The sequence below is a fragment of the Bos taurus genome, chromosome 4 (genome assembly GCF_002263795.3).
Source record: "Bos taurus isolate L1 Dominette 01449 registration number 42190680 breed Hereford chromosome 4, ARS-UCD2.0, whole genome shotgun sequence".
Lineage (NCBI taxonomy): Eukaryota > Metazoa > Chordata > Mammalia > Artiodactyla > Bovidae > Bos > Bos taurus.
The window spans coordinates 87,545,802-87,558,025 of record NC_037331.1 but is presented as its reverse complement, the minus strand read 5'-3'; the positions used below and the strand labels follow the sequence as shown (position 1 = coordinate 87,558,025).

Below are 12,224 nucleotides of genomic sequence, written 5' to 3'. Positions count from 1 at the left end.
AAGTTAAATGAAAAGGAAATAAAAATTCCCTTGTAATTGACATAGTGGAGCTGCTAATTGCCTTCCCTTGCTACCCATTGGGCTGAAAACGAATAAGAAATGCTAATTATTTTTCCTTAACTTTGTAGTTGAGCTTCTTACTCTCCGTCTTCCAATCTGAGGCCAGTTGGAGTCACTTTAAGGTTTTCTGTTAATATGGATTGAGTCTTGAGAAATTCTTGCCACAGTAGGAATTGCAAAGCCCTTTGCAAAAATGCAAAGCCCTGTACAGGCTCTGTCATATAATAATAGTGTTTTTCTTGTAGCACACAGATTCATAATGCATGATTTTTCTTTCTCCCATCTTAATTGCTGTGAGTTCTCTTTGAAAATCAAATGCTGTGACTGAGGCTTGTGATCGGTCCTACTTTTCTCAAGCTGTGCTGAGAGACCGTACCCACATAGGTACTAATTCCACATATGCCAAATTACTCCCTAATATCAGTCAGTGTGTCATTAAAAATGAGAAGAGGTGAAAAACTGTATTTTAAAGGCTAATTTATATTTCAATTCTATCCAGAACTATAATTTAAAAGAGAACTGAGGTGATTTTTAAATATAATCAACCACATTTCCCAAGATAATTTGACACTCAGAACTTTAGTCAGAGGGGAGTCATTATCCACATTGCGTTATCATAGCAGCATTTGCCTTTTCTGCCTCTGTAGCAAGTTCCTGGCTGCACTTACTTGGGGTGGTTAAAACTAGATACAATGATGATATTGTGAAATGAGGAAGTGACCCAGGCAAGTAAAAGGTTTAGTTCCAATTCAAGCTTATTAGCAAAAGAGATGAAAACCTCAGAAGAACTATATAGATGATTTACCCATCATCAGTTCAGTTCAGTTCAGTCGCTCAGTCGTGTCCGACTTGTGGGCATCAAAATATCCAGTAGATATTTTTTTTCTTCAAGTAGAAAAGAAAATAGAAAAGAGAACAAAGAAAAGAAAAGAGATTCCTAGACTAAATAATTTATGCCTAGTAGAATACAGGGATCTTCTATCTAGGCATCAAGGTTTGTTGTTTAGTCACTCAATAGTGTCCGACTCTTGGACTGTAGCCCTTGGACTGTAGCCTGTCAGGCTCCTCTGTCCATGGGATTTCCCAGGCAAGTTTACTGGAGTGGGTTACCATTTCCTTCTCCAGAGGATCTTCCCAACCTAGGGGTTGAACCCTCATCTCCTGCATTGACAGTTGGGTTCTTTACCACTGAGGCACTGAAAAAGCCCAGGGGTCAGATACCTGAATAAAAACAGTGGTAGAAAAGACACAGAGGAAAAAAGCTTCAATCATTTAATAAATATTACCGGGCACTTACTATATGCCAACCATTGTTTCAAGTGCTTGGAACAGGGTAGTAAATGAAATATAAGACGTGCTCTCATGAATATACTTGGGTAGAACTCTACTACATATTATTAGTAATGTGATTGTTGATCCTTAATTCAACATGGAATTAAAATACCTACTTTATAGAATTTCGGGAAGGACTACACAAAACAAGTATTATACCTGGTATGTCACAGGCATTCATAAAAGTTATTGTCCCCTCCTCTTAATCAAGTCAGAAGAACAGATTTGTCTCTTTACTCAGCAAATATCTTCACCTTTGAAATAAGGTTTCCTATCTATAAAGACTATGGTCAGCAGTCTGGATGAAATTTGTACAATGAAGTCCCCTCCACCCTATTCTCCACCATAAACACAACGCTGACAAACATTTTGATAAACCAAAATGGATCAGAAAAGCAAGCAAGGAGAGCAAACATGAGAAGTTGTGATCTAAAGTGCTCCCACGTCATTCTGGGGTCAGAATTAATTTCAGTGTCACAAACTAAGTGCTAGAGAGTGATTTTCTTGGCAGCTATGAATGACCAAACAAAAAAGCTAGGCTGACCGCTGTCTGTGGAAGCATTCAGAGGAAGCAGTTTCTGCCCAGCCCCCAGCCAGGACTGACCCAAACTTCCTGATCCAGCGAGATGGCCGGATTTGCATTGTTCTGGCAGGACTGAACCTCAGGCTGACAAGATAGAGCACATACTGGACTGCAAGCTGGGACTGGCTGTAGGCAACTGTAAAACTTTTAGGAGTACAGAAGGAAACAATACAGAAACAAAACAACTACATGCAGGCTCAATCTGAAAACAAGATTTCAAAATGCAGTAAGACAATCAAGAAGATCTGACAATGAAACCTACACGGAGATGGAAACACTCCAAATAGGATAAAAGTAATAGGGAAATCAGTAGATGAGAAATGGGGGAAGGGATCCATAATAAGTAACACATTGTTTTTGAAATAGAAATGTATCAATTACACCAACAAATTGAATAATCTAGAAATGGATAAGTTTCCAGAAACATACAACCCATGAAGATGGAGTCATAAACAGAAAATCCTCAACAGAGCAATAAAGAGTGTGAGGTGCTTGAATCATAATCAAAAACTTCCTAACAAAGAAAAGCCCAGGCTCAGAGCTTCACTGGTAAATTCTACCAAATATTTTTTGAAAGAATTAATGCCAATCCTTTCCAAACTCTTCCAAAAAATTAAAGAGGAGTGAACACTTCCAAACTGATTTTATGAGGTCAACATCCTGATACCAGAGTCAGGCAAAGAGTTAATACAATGAAAGACAATCACAGGTTCATATCCCTATAAACATGCACATAAAAATCCTCAACAAATACTAGCTGATCAAACTCATTAGCACATTAAAAGGATCATACAACATGACCAAGTGGGATTTATCCCTGGGATACCAGGATGATTCAATACACACAAATCAGTTAATGTGGTGTATCACATTAATAGAATGAAGGATTTTTTAAAAAAATTACACAATCATCTCCAGCTGCATGCAACAAATTCTGGTAAACTCTCTTTTCATTTTTTTTCTGTTACAAATATTTTCTAATTTTCCTGGTTATGACTTAGATACATCCATCATTTAAAGTAGACATTTACTTTCCAAATACATGGGGTTTTCAAAGTAAAAATAATTATCACATGACCATCCCAATAGATGCAGACAAATCATTAATAAAATTCAACATCCTTTCATGATAAAAAAAAAAAGAACTCTCAACAAATTGAGTGTGCAAGGAATGAACCTCGGCATAATAAGGGATGTATATAACAAGCCCGCATATAACACCATCCTCAATGGTGAAAAACTGAAAGCTTTTCTATAAGATTAGAAGTAAGACAAGGATGCCCACTCTTACCACTTCTATTTAATACAGTACTAGAAGTCCTAACTGGAGAAGGCAATGGCAACCCACTCCAGTACTCTTGCCTGGAAAATCCCATGGACTGAGGAGCCTGGTAGGCTGCAGTCCATGGGGTCGCTAAGAGTCAGACACGACTGAGTGACCTCACTTTCACTTTTCACTTTCATGCATTGGAGAAGGAAATGGCAACCCATTCCAGTGTTCTTGCCTGGAGAATCCCAGGGACGGGGGAGCCTGGTGGGCTGCCGTCTATGGGGTCGCACAAAGTCGGACACGACTGAAGCGACTTAGCAGCAGCAGCAGCAGCAGCAGCAGCAGCAGAAGTCCTAACTAGAGCAATTAGGCAAGAAAGAAAATAAAAGTCATCAAATTGGAAAGACGTAAATGATCTTATGTGTAGAAAACCATAAATACTCTACAAAAAACTTAGAACTAATAAACTAATTTAGTAAAGTTGCAGGATACAAAACCAATGTTAAAATCAGTTGTTTTCTACATGTTAACAACTATCAGAAAAGAAAGTTAAGAAACCAATCCCATTTAAAATAGCATCAAAAATAATAAAATACTTAGTAATAAACTTAACCAAGGAGTTTAACCTTCTACACCGAAAACTATAAAACACTGATGAAAGAAATGAATGGAGACACACATAAATAGAAAGACATCTCATTTCATGGATTAGAAGATTTAATATTGCTAAAATATGTCCATCTACCCAAAGCAATCTACAAATTCAGTGCTATCCACATCAAAATTGCAAAGATATTTTTTACAGAAATACATAAAACACCCTTAAAATTCATATGTAATCACAAAACTTTGAATAATCAAAGGTATCTGAGCAAAGAGAATAAAGCTTGAGGCATCCACACTTCCTGACTTCAAAATACATGACAACACTACAGCAAATAAACAGTATCGTACTGGCAGAAAGACAGATGCTTAGACTAATGAAACAGAATAGAGAGCTCAGAAATAAACCCATTCATATATGGTCAACTGATCTGTGACAAGAGTATCAAGAATATGCAATAGACAGAGAACTTGAATGCACATTCTCCAAAGATAATATACAAACGAGCAACAGACAAATGAAAAGGTACTCAATATCATTGATCATCAGGGAAATGCAAATCAAAGCCACAGCAAGTTATCATCTCACATCTGTTAGGATGGCTTTTACTTTTTTCAAAAAAAAAGATAAGTGTTGGTGATAATGTGGAGAAATCGGTACCTTTGTACACTGCTAATGAAAATGTAAAATGATGCTGTCACTATGGAAAACAGTATGGAGGCTTCTCACAAAATGAAAAATAGTTACCATATGTATGATCCAACTATCTCACCTATAGATATATAGCCAAAAGAAAAGAAATCAGGATATTGAAGAAGTATTTGTACTTCCATGTTCATTGTAGTATTATTAACAGTATCCAAAACACGGGAATAACCTAAATGTCCATGGGCTGATGAATGGATAAAGGAAATGTCGTATGTATAGACAAAAGAATATTATTCAGTCTTAAAGAAAAAGAGGCAATCCTGTCATCTGCAGCTACATGGATGAACTGGGAGGATATTATGCTGAGAAATAAACCAGTGATGGAAAAAATACTTATGATTCCACTTTTATGAGGCATATGAAATAGACAAGCTCATAAAAATATAGAGTAGAATGGTGGTTGCCAAAAGTGAATGGATGGGGAGTTGTTCAAAGGGGAAAGTTTCAGTTATGCAAGATGAATAAGTTCTAGAAATCTGCTGAACAACACAGTATCCATAGTTAATATTGTACTGTACACTTAGAATTTTTAAGAATGTAGATCTCATGTTATGTGTCTTTAACACACACACAGAAACAAACAAAACCCAAAATGGGGCCTGAGGAAACTTTTGGACATGACGGATATGTTCATTACCTTGATTGTGGTGATAGCTGCACAAGTATCCACATATGTCCAAAACTCAACAAATTGTATACAATATACATGTACAGTATTTTGTGCATCAATTAATCCTCATTTTTAAAAGAAATATAAAGCAAGAACAGGCAAATAAAAAAAATGGCTAGTTAGAAATCACAGAAATGAAAAAGTCTTCTCTGAAATTAAAAAGAATTCAAAATTTAAAAATTAAGATGAAACTATAAACTTTAACCTGAGTATACTTGAAGACATACTCAGTGAACTAAGAAAGAATACTAGGAATTCACCTAAAAATCAGACATAATAAGTAAACACGTTTTACACGAAAGAATGATTTGAAGGTAGATTCAGAATCCCCAACACACATGTGAAAGGTATTCTTGAAAAAGAGAGACTAGAAGAGAGATTATATTCAGAGTAATAATGGCTAAATTTTTCAGAATTAGAAAAGATATGAATCCTCAAACAGACCATTTCCAAGTAAAAAATAATTTAATTAAATATTAGTCCATGTTTAGATACATCATAAATGAAACTTTGAAGGAGAAAACCATCGAAGGAGACAAATTTAAAGCTACCAAACTATAAAGAGAAAAAAATGTATACAAAAGGATGATAATTAATTTCTTATTTTTTTTCAACAGTAATGAAGATATCTAGTAAGGATTCAGTTTAGGTCAGTTCAGTTCAGTCGCTCAGTTGTGTCTGACTCTTTGTGAACCCATGGACTACAGCACGCCAGGCCTCCCTGTCCATCACCAATTCCCGGAGTTTATCCAAACTCATGTCCATTGAGTCGGTGATGCCATCCAATCATCTCATCTTCTGTCATCCCCTTCTCCTGTCCTCAATCTTTCCCAGCATCAGGGTCTTCTCCAATGAGTCAATTCTTCGTTATCAGGTGGCCAAAGTATTGGAGTTTCAACTTCAACATCAGTCCTTCCAATGAACACCCAGGACTGATCTCCTTTAGAATGGACTGGTTGGATCTCCTTGCAGTCCAAGGGACTCTCAAGAGTCTTCTCCAACACCACAGTTCAAAAGCATCAATTCTTTGGTGCTCAGCTTTCCTTATAGTCCAACTCTCACACCCATACATGACTACTGGAAAAACCATAGCCTTGACTAGACAGACCTTTGTTGGCAAAGTAATGTCTCTGCTTTTTGATCTGCTGTCTAGGTTGGTCATAACTTTCCTTCCAAGGAGTAAGCGTCTTATAATTTCATGGCTGCAGTCACCATCTGCAGTGATTTTGGAGCCCCCCAAAATAAAGCCTGCCACCATTTGCACTGTTTCCCCATCTATTTGCCATGAAGTGATGGGATCAGATGCCATGATCTTAGTTTTCTGAATGTTGAGCTTTAAGCCAACTTTTTAATCTCTTCTTTCACTTTTATCAAGAGGCTCTTTAGTTCTTCTTCACTTTCTGCCATAAGGGTGGTGTCATCTGCATATCTGAGGTTATTGATATTTCTCCCAGCAATCTTGATTCCAGCTTGTGCTTCTTCCAGCCCAGCCGTTTCTCATGATGTACTCTGCATATAAATTAAATAAGCAGGGTGACAATATACAGCCTTGACATTCTCCTTTTCCTATTTGGAACCAGTCTGTTGTTCCATGTCCAGTTCTAATTGGACGTACAGGTTTATCAAGAGGCAGGTCAGGTGGTCTGGTGTTCCCATCTCTTTCAGAATTTTCCACAGTTTGTTGTGATCCACAGAGTCAAACGCTTTGGTATAGTCAATAAAGCAGAAATAGATGTTTTTCTGGAACTCTCCTGCTTTTTTGATGATCCAGTGGATGATGGCAATTTGATCTCTGGTTTTTCTGCCTTTTCTAAAACCAGCTTGAACATTTGGAAATTCACAGTTCACATATTGTTGAAGCCTGGCTTGGAGAATACAAGACCCTTATGGAGAAAACTACAAAATATTATAAAAAGAGTTTAATGAATACCTAAATGAAAGAAGAGTTCATAGATGAGAATATTTTAAGGCCATTTCTTATTTTATAAATTTCATGTAATTTGAATAAAAATCTAAAATTCCAAAAGTAGAAGCCTAAAACTATCAAGACAACTTTGAAAAATTATAAAATATGGGACCTGAGTTACCGATTGTAAAACTGATTGAAAAGCTGTAGTAGTTAAAAGAGTTTAATAATTCTGCAGTTCACCACCTATTGAAAGGTGGTGGGGGTGTAAGTGATTGAGATACAGAGTCCATAAACGCATGTGTCTGCATTTGTAGAAATTTGCCACAGGAGATATGTAGTAGCATGAGTTAGTGGGCAAATATGGACCTTCTAATTAAAAAGAAATCAGGACATTTTGATTATCCATTTAGAAAACAGGCACTGGACTCCTATACAAATCAATTTAGGTCCACATTTGAAAAAAAAATTTTTTTTTTAATTTTAGAAAAAAAATATGGGAATGCAATATGTATAGAAAGAATTTCTCATACAGGATAGTAAAAACACAAAACATAACAGAAGGGACTTTAAAATAACTGAATCAAAATTAAAATCTTATCATCCAGAAACACAGTAAATCAAATTTCATAGATAAGTCAGAGGCTAAGAATAATATTTATAAATATACATATATAAAGAAATATTAAGAACCTAAAAATAACCTCACAAATTCACAATAAAAAGAAACAACAGAAACACGAGAAAACACCATAAACGAGGTAATTTTCGGGAGAGGAACAATTATGTTCAACAACCATGAAAAAATACTTCAATGGTATTCAGGCAAATGCAAATTAAATTAAGAAGAACTTTCCATACTATCAGACTTCAAATAAATAAATTACTCCAATATACCAGTGGCTGGTTAAATGGAACTTTCTTACATTTTTGGTGCTAATACTGTATAAACTGATGCAACCGTCTTGCATAGCAGTTGGGCAATATCGGTAAGGTTCCAATGCATCCTTTCCACTCAGAAATTTTGATAATTAATTTCATATAATAGCTTAGACAATTTCTTTCTTATATTCACATGTAACTAGGTATAAAGATGTTCTTAGCATTATAATAATGAAAAATTGAGGGAAAGAGCCCTAAACAGCCATCAATAGAAAAAAATGGACAAATGAACTGTAAGATATTTGTAAAAAGAAATTCTATATCCATTTAAAAAAATTAACAGTAAGTCTATATGTATCAACATGAACACATTTGAAATCAATAAAACATTGAGTGAAAAAGCAAGTTGAAAAATCACACAGAGTGAAATAAGCCAGAAGGAGAAAAATAAATATCAAATATTAACACATATATGTGCAATATGAAAAACTGGTATAGACAATCTGATCTACAAAGGAAAAATAGATGCAGTTGTAGAGAACAAATGTATGGCTACCAAGCAGGGAGGTTGGATGAACTGAGAGATTGGGATTGACATGTAACACTACTGATAACATGTATAAAACAGATAACTAATTATAACCTACTGTATAGCACAGGGAAGTTTATTCAATTCTCTGTGGTGATCTAATGGAAAGGAAATTCAAAAAAGAGGGAATTATGTATATGTATAGCTGATTTACTTTGCTATACAGTAGAAACTCACACAATATTCCAATAAAATGCTTTTAAATATGTATGTGTGCTAGATCACTTCAGTCATGTCTGACTCTGCAGCCCAATACATGGTATTTTTCAGGCAAGAATACTGGAGTGGGTTGCCATGTCTTCCTCCAGGGGATCATCCCAACCCAGGGATTGAACTGGCATCTCATGTCATACACACCAAAAATCTTTTTTAATCTCAAAACCATATGTTGTTTATTAATATAGTAATGTCTACATGTAATAAAATCATGAATGCATGGATAGAAACCCAAATGAGCAATCAAGGGTTGATTCTGGAAGGGTAAAGTAAGATTTGCAAGGAAGAGCAGGTAGGCAGCATTTTTTATTACCTGATATTTTACTCAAATGACATCTAAGGCCAAACAGGTAAGAGAATTCATGAGATGATGCAGAGGCGCCAGGAAAAACTGAGAAGCACGAGTCAGTCTCTAAAGGGGAATTATTGGAGTCCTCAAGTCTGGAGAATTGTTGACTTGGAAGAATATGATCCCAATGTTACCAAAATCCTGAGTTTTTCAAGAGGAGCCAAAAATTTGAGTTTTGTTTCTAATATGAAATCTGCTGGTTTGCAAATCTTGACTCAAATGTACACACGCCACCCCCCACCCCCCACCACACACACACAGTTGTAAGTCAAATAAACTGCATTTTCTTCTTAGATGTGGTCATCAGTTTGCAACTGTTTAGTCTACATAATCAATCTAGGTTTAAAGTGTCCATTCCAGAATATGGTCACAGGCAGGTAGAAGCTATCACTTAAGAGTATTGGAGGCTCACTGGGATGACTACCTGTTAAGGATTAGAGTTTAGAAAACCAGTGTATGAGGAGCAGGGATCAGAATTCATATATGAAGAAGGAATGTAGATAAGACTCTTTAGAAATATTTTAGGAAGTACTGGAGTGAGTCATATTATAGTTAAAGTGAAGGTGGCCTTCAATGCAAGTTTTGGATTCTTTTCAGTAAACAATTCAAAAATTACTCACATGACCATTTTAAATTATGTATGGGCCAGTTAAAACATGAAAGATGTCTTGACAAGCTAAAGATTTAACACTTGAAATTTTGCCCCCAAATTTGCCCCATCTGAGCAGACTATCAATGTCTAGCTGAAGTAGACCCATGTGGAAATGAAATTTCAACACTATGGCAGTGATTTTGTGTGGTAAACAGAATTTGCTGGCATCATATTCTTTTTATTTTTCTGATGTTTTAGCACTTCCTTGTAGAAGGGTGCTCCAGACAGTTGTCAGGGTAGCTAGTCCCAATCCAGCCTCATGCAAGGGAATGAAAAAAATGAATTAAATTTTTGGAAAGTCAACTGGTGTTGGAGCAGATTTGCCTATAGTGGAGGAATTGGAGTGGAGGCTGAAGGGTAGAGTCGAGAGGTAAAACGACAGTGGGGTGGATCAGATCAAGAGACTGGTTGAAAGTGGAAACGTTAGTTGTTTAGTTGTGTCCAGCTCTTTTGCGACTCCATGGACTGTAGCCCGCCAGGCTCCTCTGTCCATGGAATTCTCCAGGCAAGAATACTGGAATGGGTAGCCATTTCCTTCTTCAGGGGATCTTCGCGACTTAGAGATCAAATCTGGCTCTCCTGCATTGCAGGCGGATTCTTTACCATCTGAGCCCCCAGGGAAGCCCAAGAGACTGGTTGGCTGTGATTAAAAGGCAAGATAGTAAAAAGGTCCATTTTATCTTTGAAATCTAGGTCCTTGTAAGTATGATAGAAAACATAGAGTCACAATGAAGAGTGTGGGGGTTATACACGTGTTTTAATAGGCTTCCCAGGTGGCACAGTGGTAAAGAATCTGTCTGCCAATGCAGGAGATGCAAGAGATGTGGGTACAATCCATGGATTGGGAAGGTCCCTGGAGTAGGAAATGGTAAGCCATTCCAGTGTCTTTCCTGGAAATCTCCATAGAGGAGGAGCCTGGCGGGTTATAGTCCATGAGGTCACAAAGAGTCAGAGATACGGCTGAGAGGCTGAGCACACACACATGTGTTCTAACTAAGAGAAAAAGCAGACCTGGTCTTTCTCCAACACTGGCATTTTAAGTTAAGCACATATTCACAGATTCTCTCCAGAGCAAGTCAGAGAGATTTAGTCAAGGCTCAGCTTTGTTCCACTGTTTTATTGTTTGTCAAGATTATAGAGGTAGACTTTGTATAAAATTGTCAACATCAAAACACCTTTATTCTTTCTCCTTGAAAAAGCACAATAAAGATATGACACAATCGTGTCTTATTAAGAATTTCTTCGAAACTCCCTGAAAGTGCAGGAATGCTGGGTGAGTTAAAGACCAGGCCCAGAGGACTCACCATGAGGTAGATGAATCAGAGGGCAACAAAACTAGAAATGCTACTGCTTTGGGAAAACCTTAAATAAAAGACCTCGTTAAACTCAGACAGCAGTTTGAGTTTTTTAAATTTGTAAATTTTGAGTTTTATAAATTTCTAAATTTTTCAAATGCAGCTCAGAATTTGCAGAGATTAATCAATGTGAGAACAAACATGTAAGATATGCTGCCCTTTATTAATCATTTAGTACATAGTGGCATCATATAAAAATTATTTATGTAAGCCAAGGTAAAAGTGTTAGTCACTCAGTCATGTCCAACTCTTTGTAATCCATGGACTGTAGCATGCCAGTCTCCTCTATCCATGGAATTCTCCAGTCAAGATTACTGGAGTGGGTAGCCATGCCCTTCTCAAGGGATCTTCCTGACCCAGTGATTGAACCCGGGTCTCTTGCATTGCAGGCAGCTTCTTTACCATCTGAGCCACTAGGGAGGCCCAATATAAGGATAAATTTCAACCATTCTTTAACAATGCCCTAAGCCAGAAACCCACAGATTTACACCTGGCAAAGCAAAAAACTACATTAAGAGCCTCTATCCTATTTAGTTCCCTGTGTCTCCATAGAAGCTCAACTGTCTTTCTAAAAAAGCCAAACAGAAGACTCTTCGCCTCCAGGTCTGCATCACTTAGGAGCAAATTCAGTCTTATCCATGCACATAACTAGGCAGTGTCCTTCTTTCTATGCAAAAAAGTACATCTAACTTTTTCTTCTGGATTGACTTCCCTTTTTAGTACAGAGAGAGAAAAGTTGGTGTGCATGAGTCCCACCAAACTAGAAACAAGGAAATGCAGTTAAAAGGAAGGGTGTGAATTTTACAAGCCACAGGAAAGTAAGGGCTGCTGCTGCTGCTGCTAAGTCGCTTCAGTCGTGTCCGACTCTGTGCAACCCCATAGACGGCAGCCCACCAGGCTCCCCCATCCCTGGGATTCTCCAGGCAAGAACACTGGAGTGGGTTGCCATTTCCTTCTCCAAAGCATGAAAGTGAAAAGTGAAAGTGAAGTCGCTTAGTCGTGTCCGACTCTTAGCGACCCCATGGACTGCAGCCCACCAGGCTCCTCC

General features: G+C 37.2%; 1 protein-coding gene across 1 annotated transcript in view; it reads left to right on the top strand.

The window, feature by feature from the left end:
- SLC13A1 (solute carrier family 13 member 1) overlaps positions 1–12,224 on the top strand; it is a 104,081-nt gene that overhangs the window by 10,116 nt on the left and 81,741 nt on the right. The gene's annotated exons all lie outside the window — the stretch shown is intronic.